General features: G+C 31.7%; 1 long non-coding RNA gene across 1 annotated transcript; it reads left to right on the top strand.

Annotated features, from left to right (window-relative positions):
* Positions 1-2422: 2422 nt before the first annotated feature.
* LOC107282201 lies at positions 2423-8524 on the top strand. Its single transcript, XR_003810345.1, has 3 exons — positions 2423-2522; positions 5782-5897; positions 7660-8524. It is a non-coding gene; the product is annotated as an uncharacterized LOC107282201 (long non-coding RNA).
* Positions 8525-9476: the final 952 nt, after the last annotated feature.

Genomic DNA, 9476 nt, shown 5'->3' with positions numbered 1-9476 from the left:
ACTTCAATCAAATTCTCTTCCTCATTCCAAACAATACATACAAAAACAGAGAAAGAATTATTTGATGATTCAAATGCACTGACTTGGAAAGTTATTTGGCAAAGGAAGAAAGCTAGAGTAAGACTGAAGAAAATAGAGGTTTTGACCTATTAGATGGGATATTATACTATTAAACAGATGTTTGAATATAGTTAAGAACATAGATAACTGTTAGAAATAAAAGTATTATTATAATAAGAAGGATAGGATTTGTAACTAGAATATTATACTTTGTTACGAGATGGAAAATATGAAAATTCTAAAAGAGTTTGAATAAGGGAAGCCCTTAGTTACCCAAATATAATTTATTATGAGAGAATTATAAGCGATAGAAATATTTTGAACATTGATGGGAAATTATTTTTTTTTAAAGCCAGAAAAACAGGATATTGATTGAACAAATGGATTTTATTACAGTGGCAGTATGTATATCTTTAGGATATTTCAACCTGGAAAAATTCTCTCTATTTTTTCACTAAGGTATGACATTCATTTGATAATACATAATTAATAATAGATAATAGATGTAATTAAAATTTTATTGCCAGTTTCAAGATATGGTTCTTTTCCAGAAATCTGTCTTTGCAATAAGTTTTTAATTTTTTTCTGATGCAATAGTAAAGGTTTTTTTTTCAATTTGGCACTTATTTCATTATGAAAAATTACATCAGTTCATTTATATGAGTAACAGATGGTAATATCTTTGCATGAATTTATAGTTGGAATCTACAGGATTAAAATAAAAGCAATCTAAAACATTTAATATTCTTCCATGTTAAGTTTGGTAAATGTTATAGTTTCATTGTATATATTTGCACTATTTTGCATATCTTTATAAATTCATTTTTACATTATATTTTGCACAAAATTAAAGATGATAAATTTGTCTCACTAACTGACTTGTTATTTTCCAAAATCTTTCAGTGTTTCAGAGTTTAAATAGAAAACTGTAGGATAAAAGAATTTAAATGTCTAGCTAAGTTGACTATGTTTGATGAGAGTTGAACATCTAGAAAATCATATGCTGACCATTTCTAGATAAGACAGATATGAAAATGGGTGTGTTTATATCTCCAAAAATAAAAGAGCATTTGATTTGTAGAAAAAGAACATGCAAAAGTCTGATGCTGATGTAAGCTGGTAAATGTGAAAATAGTAGTCTTACATATAGCTAAGATTACCTTAAATACTTTAAATTTATCTTAAATATATGATTAGAGTTATGTTATATTTTTTATTCTTATTATTCTTTTAAATTATATTCCTCACTGCTATGCTTTTTGGGGGTCCAGTTTAAAAAAAATGTGAAAAAGGGTTGTGACAAGTAGCAGAATTTATTTTCTTAGTGCTACCAAACTATAGGAACATAATCAAAATGTTTATGAGCCGAATGTAAATTCTGATTGACCCAATTATGATTAATACAATTTCAATAACACCAATATGAGTTAGCACTTAGCAGTAGGTCTGGCCTGAAAAGGAACAGTAAATCATTTAAATTCAGAATTAAATTTATTCATCTCTGTAAATCCTTTTGCTAATACAAAGAGAAGGAAAAAGCGTAGCTTGGAAATTACTTTCACAATCATTCTTATTTTAACATTTCATGCATGTTCTGCCCAGCCCTTGCCCTGGCATCATTTTCTTGTGTGATATTTTTAAAAAAATAATTTAGAATGTTGTGTATTTGGAATTTACCATGAGGTTATAATGTGCTTAAACATTTTTAATGTTCAAATGCTAAATAAATTTTTCATATGACTAATGTTTTAAGAATAATATTTAGATGGTACATTTGTAAGATAAATGCAGTATTGTATGAGTATTATCATTATAATTCCAACTTATGTACAAGTTATAATTATTTAGATTTTGTTATTTAATCATGTTGACACTTTTGTAGTTAAATAAATGAAGATAGTTTATTCAAAATAATACTGAATCTAGAATTCATGCCTCAGGCTTATTAGATCAGTGGTCCCCAACCTTTCCGGTTTAAGGGTCCAGTGGGCAGGGGAGAGGGGATGGTTCCATGCGAGTGGTAGGCACACACGTGCAACTCCATTCGCCCGCTGTTCACACAAGTGAAGCTTCACATATGAGCGCAAGCACCTGCCACTCACAAAAGCGCCTGCTGCTCATGCAAGTAGAGCTACTCACATGCTCTCACCCACCACTCATGCAGCCCAGTTCCAAATGGGCTGTGGCCCAGTAGTGGGCCATGGCCCAAGATTGGGGATGATCTTGGGCAATTCAATTTCACTTCACTTCCATTCATTGAAAAAAGTACCTTTTAAAAAAATATTATGGGACAACTTGTGAACTGTAAACAATTTTGTATACTAAAAATGCATTTATACAGTTAACCAGATTCCCTCTTTTTAGGAACATCCATTACTTGGTCAGCCTTTCTTTGTACTTCATCCCTGCCGGACAAATGAATTTATGTCTTCAATATTATCCAATTTACATAAACAAAAAAAGTGAGTAATACCCGTGTACATTCTCAAATCCAATATTAAATATTTCATGAAAAAAAAATCAATAATGTATTTTTGATGATGAACTATTACCTAAGAACTATATATGTTTTCTATAGCTATGGGGGAAAACAGGTTACAAAATAAGGTACTAATTCCTAAATTTATTGTTATAATGAGTATATAATTCTTATAGTTCCATAGTTCAAGTTGAACAACTTAAGAGTTATTTCTCAAAATAGTAAACCAGACATTCTGTTATTTATATGGCCAGTGTTATATCATGATTTTGACAAATATTATGTTTGTTTATTTATTAGACTTGTTTGCTGCCCATCTCTTGCCTAGAGATGACTCTGGGCAGTTTACAAACATTAATATTATGTTAATGGTTATTAGTTGTAAGCAAAATATCCCTATATAAAACTTAAAATATCTTTTGAAAAAATAAAGTCCTGAATCTCATGTAGTCCTTAGGTAATGTTACATGATAGAATGTATAGAGTTGAAAAGGGTCTTTAAGTCCATCTCTCTGATCAGGGGAACAATTTAAATGAAGGTATCCCTGTCTAATTTTTGCTTGAATATAACAATTGCACCATGTCACCATGCCCTTCCTAATGGGACAAGTAAATGTAATTGAGATAGGTAGTCCCTCAAATTAGCCAGCACCTTGCCATAAAGGGCTTTGAAGTCTACTTTACTGTAAGAAACTTATAAGTCCAGGTTCTGCACTGTAGAATAATAAGCTGATATTCTTCTGTTGATATACTTTCAAATATTTGAAGAGTGCTACTGTATGCTCTTCAGGTCTTCTCAAGTTAAACATTCCAGTTTTCTCAGCCTCATAGGATTTTCTTTGTTGTGTTCTAAGAACTATCATTGCCTTTTTCTGTACCTGTACTGATTTCTCTGTATCTTTTTGAAAATGTAGTGTCCAAAATCAAATGCAGAACTGTATCCAGAGTATCTTCTACCTGAAACTTGGAAATTGTTCACCAGCTCATACTGGTAGTCCTTGACTTACGATGGTAATGGGACTGGAATTTGTTGCTAAGCAAGGTGATTGTAAAGCACAACCACATTGCTTAGTGGTGGTAATCCCTGCAGTCTCGTTGCCATTCTTAACTGAATCCCATGGTCATTAAGTGAAACAACTTCTTGCTAGCTTCTCACAAATAAGTCAGTGGGGAAGCCAGTAGGAAGTTCCAGGAAGCTTGTAAGCAGGACAGCAGGGAAATAAGTGGCTGCTGATAGGAGGGAGAGGGTGCAAGAGTTAAAAGGAGGTGTGGTAGGACTCGAAGAGGGTGAACAGGGCTGTGCAATGTCAGAGAGTCTGAGGGAGGATGAACAGTTGAGGGGAGACCTATCCCAGTGATTTGCAACCTTCTGTACTGTTTCCCCATTGATTTTCTGATGAAACTGGCAGGGAAGGTCGCAAATGTCCATGTGATGTATAAAAAAAGTAGAAGTTTTGGATTCAAATATTCACACTGATTAAGATTATTTAAAAGATTAATATACGTTTGAGACCAGATGTTTTTCTTTTGGGATTCATGGACAAACAATTGGAAAAAAGTCATGGAACTTAGTTTTTGTATATAACTGCAGTGAGATTATTGTATGCACACAGATGGAAAGAGCCGGCATCACCTACAGTAGCAGAGTGGTTGTTGAAGATGATGGAACTTTCTTTTGTCAATGAAAGACAATATCTATGTGTACAGTTGACTGGAAACCTCTTGTGCACTTTTACCATAAAACAGAGAAAAATGAATTACAATTTGTGATTTTGAGGCAGGATAGATTATAGAAAGAAGAGAGTAATGTTGTAATCATAGAATAAGAGGTAAATTTATAATTGTTCTAATAACTATTGTAAAGAAAAATGGAAACCAATTCTTTGTATCTTTTTTCTTTCTTTTCTATTTTTCTATTACTTTTCTTTCTTTCTTGTGCTTTTAGTTTTCTATTTAATTTCTTTGCATTTTCTTACTTTATCTTATTTTTTATTAGTTTTATCTTCTTTTAAAAAATATTAAAATAAAATTATATTTATATATATATATAAAAGTAAGTGTAAGATGGTTGTCAAGTGCTCAATGATCATCTGACTGTGGGGCTGCTGGAACTCTGAGGACTGGTTGTAACAATCATTCATTCAGCTCCATCATAACTTAAACAGTTGCTGAATGAATGGTTGTAAGTCAAGGACTAACTGGATAGTGTTTCTTTTTCTTGTGTACTAGAACATTAGTACACATTCTTCCTTAGTGACCTCACTTAATGTCCTTACCTGCCATATATGTCTTCTTTTTCCAGATGGTCACTAACAGTTTTATGCATCTACAGTGGCTTCTGCTGTTTTTATTTTTCTTTGTTAAATTTAGTTACAATTATGTTTTCAGCATCTTCCTATTTTCTTTGCCTGCCACCTATTATTGCTTTGTATTGATTAAAGTCTGTTTTCTTAGGTTCAAGAGATATGTTTGACTATAATCTGATTCTAGTAGTAGAGAGCCACCAACTACAATTCCCTTCTTTGTTATATTTGCAGGTAGCAGTTCAGTCCTACTGCTATTCAGGGTTGAGAAATTGAACTTTCTCATATTCCTCAAAGACTAAAAAATTCAGTTGAATGACTGAAATAGAGAAATGTGAGAAGAAATTAAGCTATATTCTCAATATCAGTGTCCAGTCGTCCATTTATTTGGGTTACTTAACAAATAACTTGATGCTTTTAAAAGTTCATCAAAGTCCAGTTCTATGGGCTTTAAACACTCTTTGCAATATTCTTTTCTAAAAGAGCTTTCAGTTATTTGTGGCTTTGTGCTTTTATTACATTACAGGTTCCACTATGTTTCAGATCTGTTGAATTTCATTTGTAATTTTTGCAGCTTTTCTTATTTAAAACAGGATTTTTTTAAAAAAAGAACAAAAACAAGTTGACTTGCCTTATACTTAATTTAAAGTATAAACAATTGTAATAAAACAATTTCACAATCACCAACTAAAAGATTTTATGGTGGTACCTCTTGCAATTAATTCATCCTCTATAGAGATGTCTAACAACTGTCTCAAAATACACTGTACTGGAAGGTTAGAATTGCCAATAATGTAAATTGTTTTACAAAATGTTCTTTCTTATAAGCTGTGTGTCATAACACTTTAATAAAAAATACTGCCCAACTTTCAAAGATACTTGGAATATTTCATTACAGTTCCCCTAAATAGAAATGTATAGTTCCTTTTTTCTTTGTAGGCATACAAACTACATTATTTCATGGTTGAGTATTGTTGGCCCAGTTGTGGGTCTCCATCTGCCTTTGAGTTATGCAAAAGCCAATTTGGAAGAGACTACAGGTGCTGATTAAAGAGGTAAAATATAAGATGTCATTATTTATTTATTTATTAATTTTTTATGTCACTCATGTCCACAAGGGGAAACTCTAGACGGCTTACAAGTAAGTAAAAACAATAGGATAAAATATTAAAATAATAAGTATTAACTTTAAAATGATTAAAAGTCGTCAAAGATGGGAAGGAACAGAGCAAGATATACATGGGATGGAGGTGGAGTCTTATCTCAGTCTGTTAGCCACCTCCAGTATGACACCTCCCCATTGGGTCCCCAGGCCAGTTAGAAGAACCAACTACTCAAACTCTTTCAGAAGGCCAGAAATGATTCATGTAAGTTTTGATGGTTTGTATCCAAAGCCAAACATATACATTTGGTCCACATAATTAAGCCGGCTTGTTTTGTCCTGATTATGGATCACAATGGAGTTATTATAGACAGAACTCTTTTGGTGGCAGGAAGAGTAGAAACAGTAAAACATTGACAAGGATTGAGGGAAAGCAACGTAACACGAAAAGGGAAAGTTCTGAACATTAGGAGTGGGTGGTCCAATGCAGTATGCTGTGACATTATTGTTGGGAATTGGAGATATAAAAGATACGATCAGGTGGAATGAAATGGAAGATAGTGGGGCAGGTAGATGATGATCATCAGTCTTTTCCTACTCATCCTATAAAATTATTTTAATTTGATTTAACCCAGAATATTCTGGGATATGTTTCTGCCAAATCATCTAGAATGGTTTGGCAGAACTTCCAGAATGCGATGTATTTATTTTGTGTTTGAAACAAAACATATTTCAGTTTGTGCACATTCTTCTAAAATAGTATTTATTTAAATTACATATTCAAAAGCCCTCTTTCTTGGAATTACTAATTGCTAATCATAGGTCTGCTTCTCAAACTATAAAATATCAAACTTTTTTTTATATACCAATAACTTTATACCTAAATGGGAGTATAGATTTTCTAAAAGGTGTTCTCCTGAGTTTGTTGCTTTTATTTTTATTATATGGCTTATATATTATATTTTGTATCTTTCCATTGGTTTTACGCTGTTCTTTAGAATACTATATATTGATGTCTTTTGTGTGAAAACTCAAATTCTCTGGCTGGCGCAGATTAAATTAGAGATAATTTTCACTATGGTTGAGAAACTGGAATGAGAACGTTTCCCTGTTTCTCTATAGAGAAAATTTATTTCCCATTTATATATGATTGCTACTTATGACACAGTAGTCATGACTATGACCAAGGCTTTTTTTCTCATAGAACACCCAGAACGGAGTTCCGGCACCTTTTTGGGATAGAACCTTGTAGGGTAGGCAAGGTGGGCTGTATGACGTGTGTGAGTTCTGGCACCTTTTTTTGTTTTAGAAAAAAAGCACTGACTATGACTAATAACATTGGTCTCACTTAACTAGAATAAAAACTAGGATTGAAATGTAATAAAATAAATGAATATGGAAGCATCTTTCACATATTGTATTTTTGTCTTAGAAAAAAATACATGTTGAAGTGATAACTGCATAAAGTATCTAGTAAATCTAAAATTGCTTATATATATTTTTGCAGAGTATGTTCTCAGTAATAGTTATTTGTCTTAAATATTTATGCAGTGAAGAACTGTTTTCAAATGCTGCGGGTAATTATTCTAATAATCAAAGAAAAAAATAAAAGCAAGATTTATCAAAAGTAAGTTTAGATTCATCATTCTCTTCATGTTTACATTTTGATCTCATTCGAACCATAGTTTCTGATTACTTTTTCATTGTTATTTCAGATTATGGACAGAAAAATATGGATTTGGAGTGAAATATAAAGTGTCACAAGCCTTATAATTTAACTTATACTTGGAGCTAAGGATAATACAACAATGGAGACCATGTTGCATTGATATAGTGTGATGAACATCCAGTTTACAAAGAAGTTTTCATTTCAATCAGAATACATGATGCCATCGGGATACAAATATTGATTCATATTATAATTTCCTTGACTATGATAAGTGGGTAAAAAGACATCCTCCCCAAAACAAGTAAGAGGACTATATTGGAACAACATCTGGGCCAGTGCTTCAAATCATAGAAAGCAATTGCCAAAGATATCTGAAACCAGCAACAGTTACAATCATTTCTCTATCTCGACTGCTGTTGAAGCTTATGCAAATTAATGAAAAGGAATAATTTGTGTGCAGGACTCATGAGCAAAGCTGATAACATAACTTTCTTCTTTTGAAGATTTAGTATGAAATGTAATCATACAGAATGTTAAGAGGCTAGTGCACACATAAGGAAAACTACTATTGGCTACAGCTTCTATTTATAAGCATTATAATATATTAAAGGCTAATATTTATATGACTTATGACCAATTTTATGTCATGGTGGCAATTTTATTTTTTTTCAAGTGTCTTTCCTATTCCTGTGGAAATGAGGAACTTTGGTATAACAATGCAGTAAGGGATGCTGCTTTCACCAACTTATAATTTATGGTCCATTAATCAAATATCTTAGCCTGGATCCCATATCAGAAATAACCCAGACCAGGAGGAAAGTGTCCAAGGGGTCAAAATTGGCTTTGAAAAGAGTCCATTACTGTGTCTGGATGTCATTCTCATAAATAAAATGGCAGCTGCTTTCACACCTACTTGTCTTTCTGTATGCTATTTCTTTAAAGAAAAATGTTTGACATAGAAAAACTTAATATATGTAATAGCCCAATCCAAACCATCTGAAATTTAAGTCCTGTAAATAATGTGTATCTTTGTTTTCTGTTTTTTTCCAGCTGGTTTTCTTTTCAGTAGAGTTGCATAAAGATAAACTGTGCTGAAAAGTTTACATTACAAGTTCCACAACTTTACAAGGTGCACACACATGCTTATGTATGGTTATGGCTTATTCTTTCAAGAGGTTAATTAGCAGTCAATGTAGGAAACCAATTAGCAGAAAATGGTCAGGTTTTTATTTCAATTATCTTATTTAATTATTCACTGTCTAATTAATGTCAATTACTTCTCTGAGATGCACCCTAGCATAGTATGTGCCTTCCACTATTTTTTTATTTCTATTAGAATAGTATCAGTTGTAAACAAAATCTGCCTATTTCTTACTATAGTAAATGGTGTCAATATTCCAATATTGTACTATACCGATTACAAGTTAATTTTCAAAAGCTCAGTGTGTTTTGATAATTAAAAAGGCAATTCATTACTTTAGCTTCTTTCAAAATATTAGGATATGTTGAAATAATTCATAGGGTACAATTAAGACTTGGGCTTGTTCTTAGCTTTATGTCTTTTCCCATCTATAGTAATCAAATCTCCACAAAGATTAAATAGATTTCATGTAAATAAAGTTACTATAATGTCAGTATGAGAAATATTACACTGTAATATAATATCCATATAATTTCCATGTAAACCTTTTTCATTTTTCTTCAGTTTAATTTTTTATTTTTATAGGAAAAAAATACATGTAAAACTTATTATTTAAAATATTTTAGAATATCTCCTATTTGTTAAATATAAATTATTTATTTTGCATTCTTTAAAGTGGCTATAGTGCAATTTAATACTTTTGTTTGATGATGTAACTGCAC

This window comes from Protobothrops mucrosquamatus, unplaced genomic scaffold (genome assembly GCF_001527695.2).
Source record: "Protobothrops mucrosquamatus isolate PMUCROS unplaced genomic scaffold, P.Mucros_1.0 scaffold6, whole genome shotgun sequence".
Classification (NCBI taxonomy): Eukaryota; Metazoa; Chordata; class Lepidosauria; order Squamata; family Viperidae; genus Protobothrops; species Protobothrops mucrosquamatus.
The sequence above is the reverse complement of the archived record's forward strand: the minus strand, read 5'-3'. Positions and strand labels throughout refer to the sequence as shown.